Source organism: Desmodus rotundus, chromosome 2 (genome assembly GCF_022682495.2).
Source record: "Desmodus rotundus isolate HL8 chromosome 2, HLdesRot8A.1, whole genome shotgun sequence".
Classification (NCBI taxonomy): Eukaryota; Metazoa; Chordata; class Mammalia; order Chiroptera; family Phyllostomidae; genus Desmodus; species Desmodus rotundus.
Window position 1 is genome coordinate 51,935,883 of NC_071388.1, and position 15,614 is coordinate 51,951,496.

Genomic DNA, 15,614 nt, shown 5'->3' on the forward strand with positions numbered 1-15,614 from the left:
CAGATGCTCACAGACACAGTTCAAAGCTATGGCGGACTGATGCAGAGGTGCGCGTGTGGTTCCTGGAAAGGGAGCTGGGCGTGGCCACTCTTGCTGCTCAGGTGTTCTCGCCTGTGTAAGGGCTGCTGCAAAACGAATGCCGAACGCTGTTTTTTCTTCTCTTTTCTTTTTCTAAAAGCAAAGGTCCTCTTCAGATTTCTTTCAGTTAGCAAAAACAAGTACTATTGTAGGTCTTTCATAAAAATAAAATGGCATAATGAGAACTTTTCAAAAGCAGGATTACCCACCCATACGTCATAAACAAAAACCTATTTGGGGACAGTGAACAGTCTCCCCGACTCTCTACAGCTCTTTTCATACGGCCCATCTGTTTCTGCTTTTGCACCTGATTTTAGTTTTTTCAAATAAGGATGGGCAAGTGTGGGGGAGGATGGAGGATGTAATAAGCTGCCTGATCGCCCTTCTATGCCCTAACGTACGAAATCAGCAAAGGTTGTATTTGTATAAAATACGGTTTTCAATTCAGTTTTTAGTCTTTATTTAGCTGTATTTTGAGAAAATAATATTTTGTGCCTTCCTTACCTATAAAAAGAGAATACCTTATGGTTGTCATGGATATTCAATGAAAAAATGTTCTAAAGTGCTTAACACAGTTATTGGTACATAGTAAGAGTGAAAAACTCTTAGCTGTGTTGTTAACATTTATTATTAATATTATATTACTAAAATTTTACATAAGCGATAGAAGAGCCAGAAAATTATCCTTATTTCAATTTCAGTTGATATTATTTTTTTCAACCATCAGTTGAAACACATGCTTGGATATAAATTCATTTGATAAAGAAATTTTTAATTTGGAACTATTTGGGAAAAACTGAAACATATGGTTATCACAACTAGACTGTATGCTTTTGATGACCAGAGTGCTTGTGCCCACTAAACTATTGCTCTTTTAGGTACCAGTGGAACCATTTATCAAGTAGAATCTCAGAGGGTACCCCAGTCTGGAAGTGATAGCGTGCTGGCTGGACTGGGGCCTCGACCCAGAGCCCTGCTCATTTATCATATCCATAACACCCCGGCTCTTGGAAACACAGTTTGGAAACCTTATTTCTGATTGTTAGTGCTATAATCAGTTCAGCAGACAATTTTCTTTATTATTCACTGGTGTACATTTCTAATGATATACTGTTTACTGTTTTATACTTGGGGAGTACTTTTGGAAAATACCTTAGTTTTATCAGCAATACATTTACAAGTCAAATCTGGGGTTTGTAACTTTTAGAATTGGGTGTTCCAGACTTTTAATTTAAAGTGCACAATTTATGGTAGTTTTGACAGTGTATACGCCTATGAAATCTCACTACAATCAAGAGGAGGTTTCCATGATCCCCCAAAATATTTTTTCACTGCCCCTTTCCAGCCCCTCCCTCCCTCCACTCCTGACTTCAGGACACTACTGATTTGCTTTTTATCAGTATAGGTCAGTTTGGATTCTCTATATAAATGAAATCACACATTTGTCTCTGGCATCTTCTACTCAGCATAATGATTTTGAGATTTCTCCATGTTGAAGCATGTATGAGTCTCTTCCCTCCCTCCCTCCCTCCTTTTTCTTTCTTTTCTTTTCTTTTGCTGAGCAGTATTCCATTGCAAAGATGTACCACAATTTGTTTATCCATTAACCTACTGATGGACATTGAGTTCTTTTGGTTTGTGACTATTGTGAAAAAAGCTTCTGTAAACATTCATGTTCAAGTCTGTATTTAGACATTTTTTAGGAAATTATTATTATTGTTATTATTATTATTATTATATCTTCACTAGAGGACATGTTTATTGATTTTAGAGAGAGGGAAAGGGGCAGGGGACAGAGAGGGAGAGAAACACTGATGTGAGAGAAACATCAATCAGTTGACTGTCCTATGCACCCTGACTGGGGACCAAGCCCACAACCTAGGTATGTACCCCAACCTGGAATCAAACTGGCAACCTTTCGATTTATAGGACAATGCTCTAACCAACTGAGCAACACTGGCCAGGGCTGAACATATGTTTTAATTTCTCTTGGGTAATACCTATGATTGTGTCAATTTAAGAGACATCCAAACCTGTAGAGAATCTTTATATGAGTTTACGTGAGCCAAATTTAGGACAATTGCAGGGAAGCAAGAATTCAAATGTTCTGGAGAATGACACATTTGGAATTAAGAAGGGAACATAAGGAAAATTACATGGAGGTGGGAGAAAGCGAGGCATGGATTTGATTACAGGAGAGTTCAGGTTATGGGCTTTCTTGAGGTCGGGTACTTCAGAGGGGTCTGAAAAAATACTCCGAAGAATACTCTGGCATTTCAGATGTGTGTTAATTTAGATGCCTGAAGAACAACTGGAAAGAGCTTGTGTAAGGGGAAGATAAACCTTTTACTAAAAAAGTTATATGCCTGGGGGACTATCTACCTTGATCTGCCTAGCTAGGAGTTGATCGGATCACCCTGTGAGGTTACTTTCTGCCACTGGACTGGTAAGTTTTATTGCAGAAGCCCCTTCTCACGCACAAACGGAATGGTGGGCTTGTATGGCAGATGTATGTTTAACTTTTTAAGAAATATTTTTGTGAGAACTTACATATTCAACTCCTTCTGTATATCTGGGCTCAGATAAGGATACTAAATCCACCGATTTCTGTAGGTGAAAGGCAGGGAAAAAATCCCTATCCTTCCCAAACCTGGCCCACGTACTTCCATATTTGCTTACCAGTTCATTTGGGTTCCTAAAATAATTTCAACATCTTCCTATCTCTCCAGCCCTACTGATATCTTTTCAAGATTTCTTGGGTACCTATTTTGTACCCAGTACTGTGCTAGGTACTGAGGAGTCACACTGGACTTAAACTGAGTTAAAGGGGCAGCAAAATATGGACCCCTTTTGTTTGCTGGGGCAGAGCTGAAGTGACCACAAGGATAATTCACTAGCAAACTATGGAGCACTGTTGGGGCAACGTTCCATTTACTTGATTCACGTGCTAGAGGAAACATCCCACCTTTGTTTGAGTGTGAGGTGTAGTTATTTACTTATTTTTAAAGCAGGTGGGGGTGTTAAATGAAGAGGAAATGTTTTTGTGAAATCCCCAAAATGGGAGGGGGAGAGAAAACTATCCCCTTTTCTCTAGACCAGCGGTTTGCAAAGCTGGTATGGGGACCAGTAGCAACAGTTTTCCCTGAGAAAATTTAGAAATGCAAATTGTTGGGCCTCACTTAGACCAACTGAATCTGCAACTCTGAAAATCTGTGTTTTAACAACTCCAGTGAGAACCACTGTGCTAAGCCAATTCCAGAGATGTAGGTAATCACCTTTAGGCTGGGAGCAGCGTAAATGCTGCGTGCCTGGGCAGCTGGGTAACGTTTCCGCAACGCTCGTCCAATTGTCCCCACGCCGCTCCCAGCACGCTCCAGCTGAACCGACGCTGTAGGATCGGGTCCTTCTCCCTGGGAGCTGCAGCCAAAACCCGGCAAGTGGACTACGAGTTTGCTGGCCCTAGGTGCCGGCCGGGCATGCGCAGTGGCGTGAGCGCAGCAGGAGAGCGCAGCAAGGTAGCAGCAGAGGGGACCTGCGGGCGCCGGCAGCACGACCGCTGGAGGTACGGGGCTTGGCGGTGGGGTGCCCGAGGGGGGCTGAACCCACAGGCGGAGCACAAAGCTTCACTTCGCCGCTGGCGCACAGCGGCGTGAGGGGAGTCTGTCCAGGTTTCCCCCGCTCTCGAGGAGGCGTCCGGGTGCTCTCCTGCCCTTCTCGGGCAGGTGTTAAGTTGTGTATGCCGGTGTGTGCTGCTTACACAGTAAACCTGGTAACTGTGTTATGATTCCCTGTGTGAAGTTAGGCGTTTTGTTAACTTTGCTGTTTTCCTCTCTGTCTTAAACTTCGGGTGGATGGCTGCAGCAGCAGCAGCAGTTTTCTGATCCAGCCTGTTTGGCTTGAACACCGTGCGGGTTTGTTCGCCTTTTGGTGCCTGGGATCAGTAGGACTGGAGTGAAATCGCACCCGTGGTTTCTGGGTTTGGTGTCTTTCCGGGAGCAGCGCGCCTCTGCATGCGGCATTAAAAAAGCAAACTTACAGCGAATTTCAGTGCCAAAAACTTTCTGCATCAAAATTTTTTTTTTAATGATTGATTTCAGAGCAAGAACGGGAGAGGACATGGATTTGTTGTTCCACTTATTTATACATTCATTGGTTGGTTTTTGTATGTGCCCTGAGGGGGGAATGGAACCCACAACTTTGGTGCATCAGGACAATGCTCCAACTGAGCTACCTGGCCAAGGTTAGCTGCATTTTTAAGTAGAGACTTTCTAAAATTTAGGATCCCCTCCCCCTTACTTTTCTTTGTAACTATTATTCCAGACCTCATTTGGTGCTATTAAAAGAAAGTGGTCTTTTAGATGGGTAACAAGAGTTCTCACTTTTTTCCCTTTATTTACCTGTCACATTTTGTGGCTTATACAGACGTATTTTCTCCTGGCGCTGCAGTATTGGTTACACTCCTACAAGGCTAAGGCTGTACTGCACAAGTTTCTTGGATAACCTGTGAGCCCTAAACAAAATTTTAGGCCTCGAGGCACACACACACAGAACATTATTTAGGTTGTTTTAAATTTATGACGTGGGAGGCATATACATAGAATTAATAAGTTCAGGAAAAAGAAATGTTTAGTTGGAGAAGAGAAACCTGCATGGAAAGGGAATATGTTACCTGATTTCCCCTCCACCCCCACGATGAATGTTTTAATGGCAGAAATAATATACAGTTCGTTTAGTTCTGGACTGCAGAGACCTTCCAGGTCAGCCAGGTCAGCTGCTTCAGTTTACAAATGAGAAAACTGAGACCAACGAGGTTAAATGACTGGCTGTGGCTGCTGGAGCCCTTCCTTGGCAAAGCTGGGCCTGGGACCCAGGTTTTCTGATTTTCAGGAATCCTTCTACCATCCCCCTGCTGATTCTCTCTTCACAGTTGGGTTAGGTTGTTAAACATCTACACCTTTCTCCTGTGTAGTCAGTCTTAGGCAGATTATTAGTTATTCCTGCTACTAAACTTGCTAGTACTTTGTGAAGTTCTCTCAACAAGTATCCTTTCTAAAGAAAGAAAGTACTCTTTCATCCAAACCCCACTAACTATTTGCTGGTGGTGAAACTGCCCTCCTTCTTTGTCTCTGTCTCATTGGGCCCATGGGCCGGAATACCTGTTTGCTGCCCTCCCTGAAGTCCTGCCCATACTGCCAGGAACAGCTCAGGTGTGACCTCTTCCTAGAAGCTTTCCTGGATTACTGTGGCCAGAAAGTAGCTCTCCATCTCCTGAAGCCTCTAGCATTAATGTTGTTGTCTGTGTGGCTAGTAACCCCCTTGTTTTCAGATTTCTGAATTGTGCTTCAGCGCATGCCCCAACTTCCTGACCAGTGCGTAAGCTCCTGGAGGTTAAAGTCTATGACTTAGACATCCCACCCAGCACAAAGTACAAACTATGCTCTCAGCCACTGTTTGTGGGAGGGAGGAAGTGAAGCACAGAGAGTTTTTAAAGGGATTTGATGTGGATGTTCTGTAATAAGGGGGAGGCCACCTTATGGCTATAGCAAGCAGTTGTTAAGTCAAACCAGTTTGATGGGTTGATTCCCATACTTAGATGAGAGATCACACACCAGTTAGGGAAGTGCTGGGGACAGAGGTAAAATTTTCATAGGGGATTGTTGCCCACCCAAGGCCTGGATTTAAGCATGTCACGCTAAGTGCAGTGTGGAGAGTACAGACTTAAGAAATGATGTGAAGGAAATGCATCTGGTGAAAGATATGTTGAAAATTACTTTAGTTTCAGGCTTGGTGTGTTGGTTATAGGCATGTAATATTCTTTTTATCTTATAAGTACATCCAATTATGACATTATTTCTTTCTGTTTCTTGCATTTATTGATGTGTTTATCTTATCTACCATCCTAGATGATAAGCTCTTTGGGAGATGATCTTTAACCCCTCATAATTCCAGGCCCAGTAGCTTTGCAGTGTTAGACATTCAATAGTTATTGCATGAATAAATACATGGATGAATAAACAGTGTATTTTGACATGGACAGGGTGGGCATTTAGGATCTTAGAGCCGTCAGGTACCACTTTATCCAGACCATTTCCTCCTTATATAGAGGAGGAACTGAGATATGCTTAACTAAGCTAGTTAGTGGTATAGCCAGAGCCTCTACTCAGGCTTTCTCACTACTAGCCCCGTGCTTGTTTCATTAACCCTTACTTTTCAAGGTTGTTGGCCCCAGGATGAACTGAGTTGGTAGCAGGATGCTCCAGTTTGAAATGTTTTGTGGATCTAAAGACCTTGGAGATTAATCCAAAGGGAGGAACTTGATGGCTGATGGGCGGATGTCTTGTCATTGGAAGAGATGAGACAAGGGATGACTGGCCAGTTCAAGGTTGAGTACACAGAGTGATGAGAGGGGTGAGACTGGGGTTTTTGGGAATCTGCATTTGAGGGAGTTGAGGAGTTGTCTGGAAAGGTCACTGTAGCCTAGCTTGTCGGGGCAGAAGACGTAAACAGGTCAGCCCACAGGCCTTGGACTGAGAGTGTGTTTGGTAGAGACAGTACACTACGAGCAGGTGTTAAGTGATGGCTGTGTTGTTTGTAACCCAGGAAAGTATGTGCAAGGTTGAGAGAGAGGGAGAAAGAGAATTGTAATCATACTCTCTACATGTAAAAACAAGACAGAAGTCACTTCCTCAGAACCCAAATCCCGGTTTGGAATATTTGTTTAGTTGGAACAACAGAGGTTGCAAATGAAAACACAGCCTTTGCATTGAGCTGTCGGGCGGCACACGCACGTGCAGTCGGTCACTGTCTTCCACTGGCAGTGCTGCTTTTCCTCGGAGAAGTATTAGGAAGGGAGGGCAATTCAGGGCAGAGACACAGCTTCCTGGGGGGAAGGGCACGGTTGGCAGGTGGAGTGGCCTGACTTCTTTAAATTCGGGACATTGGTTAAAATTGCTTGGACAGCCAAATGCAAAATCAGGTGGTATGTTGAAGTTAATGTCTCATACACTTAAAAAAAATGCCTAAATATTAAAATCTAGAGTTAAAATGACTATATTATATAACTTTCTTCAAATAATAGTATTAGTAACTATTATTATAGAATGTTTTCCATGACCAGTGTACTGAACACTACCAAACATTTCACAAGCAATATGTCAGTTAATCTTAACAAACCATCCTATAAGATTGATGCAATTATTATTGCTATTTTACAGATGAGAAAACTGAGGCTTAGATAAAATCACATTTCTGAGAACACACAGTTGACATGTGGCTGAACTGAGCTTTGATTCCAACCCTGCCTGACCTCATGCACTGAGAGCTTAAATAAGTATCTTAACAAAATACAAAATGTTATCTGTAATAACCCTGACAGATGCTTAGGCTGCACCCATTCAGAATGGTTGGATTTTGGCAGGTAGATTTTGGCTGGTGAAACTCCCAACATTCTATGAGCCAGACTTTCATCTAAGAAACAAAATCACAGTGATGAATCTTTCTGTTTTTGTTTGTTTTTAAAATTATTCCACATAGTCTTCATCTCCTTTTTAGTCTTGAAGCTCTCCTGGAGGGGGAGACAGCAACTCTTTCTCTGGGTGCACCATAAAGCTATTTCTGTTCTGCTTCCTCCCTCTTACAGGAGGGACTGGGGTGATGAAGGTGAGTTGGTAGTGACCTAGGAGATACCTCTGGAGTCGGGGTGTGTGGGAAGCCCTGTGTATGAACCAACGGACTGCAAGATGGCCAGATTTGTGAGGACTTTTTTCCCTGGGGGTGGTAGGATCCACTGCTGGGCGCTCCGAAATTTCCAGTCTGTGGGTCTTGACCCTTAACCTGATCTCAGGCCTTTGAACTATGGTCAAAACCCCCAGGGAGAATCCAGACCTAAGCACCTTCTTCTGGATCCCTCAATATCAGGAAGTTCTGAAGTCACTGTGGACTTGTTGCCGTTGGGGATGTGTGTAGATACCGCAGGTAAGGCCCCAGGTCGGAGACAAGTTTTAGAGGCAGGACTAGCAGGCACCAAATTGGACCAGTGGAGTTGGCTATGAGAAGATATTAACCCCCAAACCCCCTCACACACACATGAACCTAATTAATCGCTTAAGGGTTTCCAAATGGAATCCAGCTGAGAGTGTTATCCCCACCCTACCTGGTGACCTGGTGCTGTCCAGGCCTCTTTCCATTTCCTGCTTCTGCTCCTCCTCCTAGCCGGTTCTGTGCACCCTCAGGGCCTGTGCTCAGATGTGAAAGGAAAGGCCATCTGCTGGGGCCTTCACTCATTACTCATCTCAACATCCAGGAACTTATCACACCACCCAGCTCTTCCCCTGAACAAAGATCTGAATCAACAGTTTATTCTTGATAATGATGAAAATCAGGGAGGAGGAGAAAGAGGCCTTTGCGCTCCGTCTGGGTTGATTGGTTACAAAATGGTTTTCAATTTGATTGCTGGACATTTTGCTGACATATATAAATCGCTTGAGACTTGTGGCTGTGTTAACTTTGATCATCTTCTTTTCAGTACCGCTGTGTGGGAAAGTCCCTGATTGCCTTTTCTGGTGAGAAGCACACAGTATGGCTGCTGTGAAAGCAAGTTGCTGTGTAGTAATACTGTGCACACAGGAAGGGTGAGAGTGGAGTGAGGATTAGGAGAGCCTTTCTTTTATTTAAAACATTTATTTCATCAGAAATTATATTTTCTCGTGGACATACAGATAGTTTGTTCATGAAGTCCAGCTGTGAAGGGGACTGTGGACTTTGTAATGAACTCCATTTTTATGATTGCTCTTCTGAGCAATCCAGAGCTACAAAACCATGAGAATATGTGGATGGCGGCTGACTGCACACAGACACGCTGCACAAAGCACGTGAGAAGCCGGCTTTTCTGATAGGGAGGGGATGAATGTGTGAGTAAGGGGGCAGGGGTTCTGTGGAGGAGCACTTCCTTTGTGATAAAAAGCAAAAGGTTTGGGGGAATGGTTGACCTGAGAGACTGAAAGTACTAGAGGAAACTAGATTTACTTTATTATGAAAAACTCAATAAATTAAATGGTGTAAAGGTCTAGTCCCAGGAAATAGCGCATTTTTAATAAAAAACGACAAAATCCCCTTCTGTTTGTTGGAGAACCAAGAAACGTGAGAGTTTCCCAGCACTGTCAAAATAGAATTTGGATGGAATTTGAGTTTAAAACATTGGTAAATGTGTGTAGAAAAATCAGACCTGTTAATTATGCCTTGGGCCAAGGTCTGTTTTTCTAAACCTTCTCCCCAACAATGAATTCCCATGTGGCACCCTCTTTACTGGTGAATAAATCAGTAAACCTAAACTCACAGGTCACAATCATAAAATCCAAAGTAACGCATGACAGCCTTTGACCGAAAACTGATGTTGATCAAGCAATTTGAATGCCTTAGATAGAAAGTACCAGCTTTATTTACACATTATTCCCATAGCTGGTGCTTATAATCTAGATTAAAATGTTGAAATAAAAGAGAAGTAGGTTCAGAACCAACTCATTTACAGTGAATGATCAAAGGCACAAGTACACTTTTTTACTCATTTCACTTGTATCTTAAATGCTATTTTTTATGGCTATATTGGTTTTTCTTTTTTCTTTTTTTGCCCTCAATAATATATACTCACTGTGTACTTTATAGAAAAAAATCATTACAAACTATAATTTTGAGGTTTGATAAATGAATCTCTGCTATTCATCAATACTTGGGTGGAAAGACAATATCAAGTGAGTACGTAATTGAACCTTCAGCTGGGTATCAGGTTAGTATTTACAACTTTTGAGGACAAACCAACAATCCCCAAAGACTCCCGCGTTCCCTCACTCCAACGCTGTCAGCATTCTGTTGCTGTGAAGTCCCCTTTCCCCTGCTCTGTCCTCAGGTTTAGCTTCACGGGGACACTCTAGCCTCAGGGACGCTTCCAAGAGTGGCCCAGTTCTTAAAGAGTTTTAAGTATTATCAGGTCAGGGAGGTGCCGGCCGGGAAATGCAGCTCACAGAGAACCAAAGATGTTTTTTAGCAAAAGCTGTCATGCAAGTGAATTAAGTCTGGAAAAATAACAGTAATAGCAATTTGCTTGGTCCGTTTTCTTATTCTCGAACAGCCAAGTTAAGCCAGGATCATGGTCCGTGGAAAGAGGTAATCTAAGAATCTCTGAATGTTTAGTGGCCAGTCAGAATGAGTTCCTTATGGTAATTTAAAGTTCAGGTCGGTCGGCTTGTGATCAGGGCTGTGGATGGTAAGTCAAAGTTGGTGCTGCTTTTTCTGACCCCATCATGGAGGAGGCCTCTTTAACTGCAGGTGTGATGATTCAGCAACTCATTGCACATGAGAGAAATTAGTGAACTGCAAGGTAAAGCAGTAAGGTTTTTATTATAATAACAATAACGAATGTCTGACTTGGTCGTCTTCCACTGATAAGCAGCCAGACTTTGAGAATACTTGTTTGTTTGAGGTTACTTGGCTGGGAAGTGGCAAAGGTGGAACTCCCACCTGTGTCTTCTAAGTTGACACAGTGAGGACTCAACAGTGGGACCATAGCATGGCCAAGACATATGTAGGGTCCCTGTCCTCTTGGAGCTTCAGACTGGCCCCAAACCTAGTGCTCTTCCAATTCCTATTTTTTCTTTTACTGACCAGAGGGAATAATTTCTTCATGAAACTTATATTTGACATTTATCAAAACCTAAATATGTTTTTTGACAGTGCAGTGCTTTAAGTGATGTCTCGGCTGCCCCCTAAACTTCAGGTTTCACTCAAGAGGATATTTATTTCCACGGTGGGGAGAGGGGTTGGATGCCTCTCAGCCTTCTTCTTGTTAATCACAGGCTTGTTCCAGAAAAATATTTTCTTTCCTCTGCAAAAATCAAAGGGATGTGATCAAGTAGAGGGAGCTGGTCTGGGGGCAGGGCTGTGAGTGAGGCACAGTCCATGTAACCTGGGTTCTCGGTCAGGTGGAGGAGGCTGACATGGGGACAGCTGGTGACAGGGGTGGGCACCAGGGGGACGGGCAGAGGGAAGCCTTGGGGGAGCACAAATGCAGAGTAGTTAGTTCTGTTCCATGGGTTGATGAAGGTGTCGAGACTTTTGAGCCTAGCCTTGAAAGGAAAGTTCAATCTACAGAGAATAGAGGAAATAGCATTCCATGGGGGAAAGGATATCGTGAGCAAAAGCATGGAGATGGAAAAAAGCTGGCCCATTCAGGAAACTGCAGGTCTTTTAATGTTTCTAAAACCTGACCTTGCATAAAAATCACCTGGAGAGCTTGTTAAGGAACGGATTCCTGGGTTCCAGCTCCAGAATTTCTCATTCTTTAGGTCTGGGGTGGGAGCCAGAGAGTTTTGTCTCAGCCAGTTCCTACAGAACGCTGAAGTTGATGGTCTGGGAGCCACCCAGCCACAGCAGAGGGGTGTGAGATGGATGATCTAGGAAAAAAGGTTTTCTTGAAACTTGACTATTGTCACAAAATTGATGATTCGTGGTTTTTTTGGTTATTGTATTGTTTTTTAATTAGTCTCATTTACCAAGTGTGTGTGGCCTTGTGCCCCTTGCTGTGCTCTGGAAGTTTCTTATGTGGCTCTGTAACCCCCACTCCCTTCCTGGCCAAGAAGCCAGCCTTTTTCTTGTGTTTCATGTTTTATAACTGCTGTTCAGCCAGAGTGGCCATTCTACCCGCAGAAGACTGAGCAGCCAACATCAGTTAGATGATGGCAGGAGCCGACCCAAACCAATTACGAATGACTAGTATACTCAAGGGGTATGTATGTATTGGGGTTTTATTTTGTTGATGTGGACATAATGTTAAACTTTTTCAACAAGTATGTTTGGAATAGCTAGAACTCACACAATTGCAGAAAGTTCCTTCCCTGCCCTCAAAAAGCATCTAGTCTTGTGGGAAGATTAAACACGCGTGAACTCGTGGTTCTAGCACGAGGCAGCTGGTGCCGAGAGCAGTAAGGGTGGTGGAAACCAGGTGTGGCAGAACTGAGACGGAAGGTTCGCTTTTCACTGTAGTAGTTAGCGCGGGCGGGCAGAGAGGAGAGGATGGTGGTTTATGCTGCCTTCTGCTGTTTTATGCCAGCGATTTTCAACTGTGTTTCTCTCACGGCACACATAAACTAATTACTACTAAAAGTCTGTGGCACACCAAAAATATGTTTTTTGCTGATCTGACAAAAAATAGGTATACTTTGGATTCATTTAAACTGTTGGCTATTGTTGTGTTGGCGGTTGTCCTTTTCTTATTTGACAATCTAAGGGAAAAGAGGCTGGTACCCCTGACTAAATAGTCAGATATTGCATGTTTTAAAATTCTTGTGGCGCACTGGTTGAAAATTGCTGTTTTATGCAGCTTTGTAAACGCTTTGAAATGAGGGAGCATATCTACATGAAGAAAATAATGGAGGACGGGGCATTCAAATTCAGCACTGAAGGGTGGGCAGGTGCTCACCAGGCAGAGAGTGGTGAGCGGGGGTGTAACAGGGAGAGGCATTCCAGACAGAGGGGCAGCCGAACCTCCGAACAGAACTGCAACGGGGAAGTGCATCTTCGGCCTTGGTGAGTACTCTGGTTCATTCTGGGAAGTGCTGGGAGACTGGGACATTTTGAACATGGGGTTGGGGGATTTGGACTTATTCTGGAGGCAGTGTTGAGTTGTAGGCTTATCTTGGCTTACCCTGCCTGCCAGCTTCTTACCTCCAAACACACCAGAGGAGGAGGAACCTCATTTTTTACAGTGCATTGATTTAAAAATGCTTTTTCCTGGTTCTCATTTCAATATGTATTTTTCAAGACTTGTGAAAATTAATTCATCATTAAAGGTTTCTCTGTCTTTCAAAAATATGCAATATATAAAGGAATAACCAATTTCAAATTCTGAGAGACAGATTATAAAGATGAGACAAAAATAAAGGAATCACAACAATAAATACATAAATGAATGTATCACTAGGTTTAGTGATTATAGTATTTGTTCTGTGAAGCAGGAGACTTCACATGTTAAACCTAAGGCTATAAATACAGTGTCCTGAGCAGATCCTCTCAGGCTGACTTTGAGTGATTCCAATAGCATTGTGGTCTCTCTTCAGAAGTACTTTAGCTATAAATTCAAAAATATCGACTGGTTCAATGCTGAGGAGCTTGTCTGGAGATCAGAGGGCACAAAGGCCAGGGGGTTCCCTTGTGGTCATTTTTTAAGGGGAATGCCCACAGCTGGGGAAGTCATTTGTGTTTCGTTGGAGATTTTGAGAATCTTCCATGTGTGTTTCCTAAAAAGCATCCTGTGCAGAGAGCTACATTGTGGTGGGAAAAGAAAAAAAGGTGGATTTTTAAGTAGAAGTTGTCACCCTGGTGCTGCCACTTGTCAGCTGATGTCAGAAGAGGCAACAGTGAGTAGGACAGAGGTGACGACTCACTCGCTTTGCCCAAGGTCCACAGCTGAGAGGTTCCATGGGTGGGAGAACCTCCCAGTCGTTCAGCCTGTCTGAACCTTGGTTGTTGTAGTTTGTTCTGTTTTGTGTGGATTAAATAAGATCAAATGTGTTAAGTAGAAAGATAGCATACACATTTTAGATCAGAATCTTCTCATACTAAGATTGATTCTGTTCTGAGTTCTTCTGTCCACATCTGGGGTCACAGAGGCAGGATTGTGTCTTTCTCACTTTGTGGCCCCGCTGCCTGATGCACTGCCTGACGCATGGCAGGCACTTGGTTAGCTGCCGAAGGGGTGGGAGATAAGAAGGAATGAAGGAATATGTGAAGCTGTACCAATCCCCTCCTCACCCACGTACCTAATACTTTCTAGCTTCTACTCGCTTGTAGACTAGAGACTTAAGATCCTTGTATTTAGACTATTAACCCTTTTATATGTTTTACTGACAGTAAATTTTGAGAGATACTCCAGCCTCATCCAAGAGGCAGCTGCATAGCTTGAATTCAAAGTATAAGGATCTTTGTAGATTCATATGCATTCTAAACTATTGCAGAAATAAATTAAATAATATTTGTAATAATAATGTTTTACATATAAATAATCCTTACATGTAAAAGTGATTTCAGCTTTCAAATCAACTGAGGTTCTGTTTCTCTCAAAGTATCTTTTGTTTTAGGAGAAAGCAGGTTAGGAGTAGGAGAGGAACATAGCACTGTGTATGAATACACTGATCTGCTGGAAGCTGGTGTATCTGTTTTTCCCACAGTTTAATTAAAAACAAAAACCAGAAGTTACTTTATTCTACCTTAGGCTTTACTTTCTTAAATGTTAACAGTAATTCAGTTTTTGATTCATGAAATTCGACTTGATTAACATGGGAAGAGGAAAACTTTATCCCTTTCATTTTGAACAAAGTAGTTTTGTTTTTACAATTATTATATTTCCTGCTAATATGCATCACAAATATGTAAGATAAAAGAGATTAAGCTTTCTAAATTTTTACTCACAGATTCTACTTTTGTATGTTGTGCTGTTGGACATTAAGTTTTTATTGATGTATTTCTGCAAGGTTAGTATTACATTTCTTGTAGGATTAGAACAGTATAATGGGAGAATGGAAAACATTGTAATTTTCTAGTAATTCGGAGGAAATGACTACATTCCGAGATGGTGTACTGAAAGGATACATAATGATAGACATTTTTGCAAATTAGTTGATTAAATATCAGTGGGAACATTCTTTTGAATCCTGTTTCACACCCTGGGGACAATGTAGGGAGGCCTGATGTTGCAGATGTTGCCCAGTCAGACCTTCCATGTGCACAGGTTCCTTCCAGGCGCCGTGCCCTTGGACATGGTACGAGGGTGTTACCAAAGCAAGCAGCAAGATTTCTCAGGGACCTTCAGGGTTTCATATCAACCAGACATTGTCAAAATCTTTGCCTTGAGTGGTATTAAATGGTGTTCCATTGGTGTTCTTGGTGCACAGGATGTAATTGTTTTTAAAAATAACTTCATTGAGGTTTAGTTCACTCACTTAAGAGGTACAGTTTTAGAATGTTTTTATCACCCTGTATCCATTAGCACTTGTTCCTCATTTCTTATTGCACCCCCTCCTTCACCCTGTCCAGGCTATAACGCATCTAATTTCTGTCTATAAATTTGCATATTCTTGAGATTTCGTATATGCGGATCATACAATATGTGGCCTTTTGTGTCTGGCTTATTTCACTTCGCATAGTGTTTTCAAGCTTTATTCACATTTTAGCTTCAACACTTTACTCTTTATGGCTGAATAATGTTCCATTGCCTAGATCTACCACATTTTACTTATCCATTCCTCAGCTGATGGACAGTTGAGTTATTTCTGCATTTCGGCTATTATGAATAATGCTGCTATGAGATTTGTGAACCAGTCATTTTGGAGAGCATACATTTTTATTTCTCTTAGGCGTATACCTAGAAGTGAAATGGCTAGGTCATATGTTAACTCAATGTTTAACATTTTTAAGAACTGCCAGACTCTTTGTCAAGATCACTGTGCCATTTTACGTCCCACCAGCCATGGATGAAGGTTCCAGGTTCT

The 15,614-nt window shown here is 42.3% G+C and overlaps 1 protein-coding gene across 1 annotated transcript in view; it reads left to right on the plus strand.

Annotated features, from left to right (window-relative positions):
• The first annotated feature begins 3,500 nt into the window (after nt 1-3,500).
• The window catches only part of PLS1 (plastin 1), a 93,743-nt gene continuing 81,629 nt past the window's right edge, over nt 3,501-15,614 (plus strand). The window contains exon 1 of the mRNA XM_024556326.4: nt 3,501-3,640. The gene's annotated coding sequence lies outside the window, so the exon portion shown is untranslated. The remainder of the gene's footprint in view (nt 3,641-15,614) is intronic.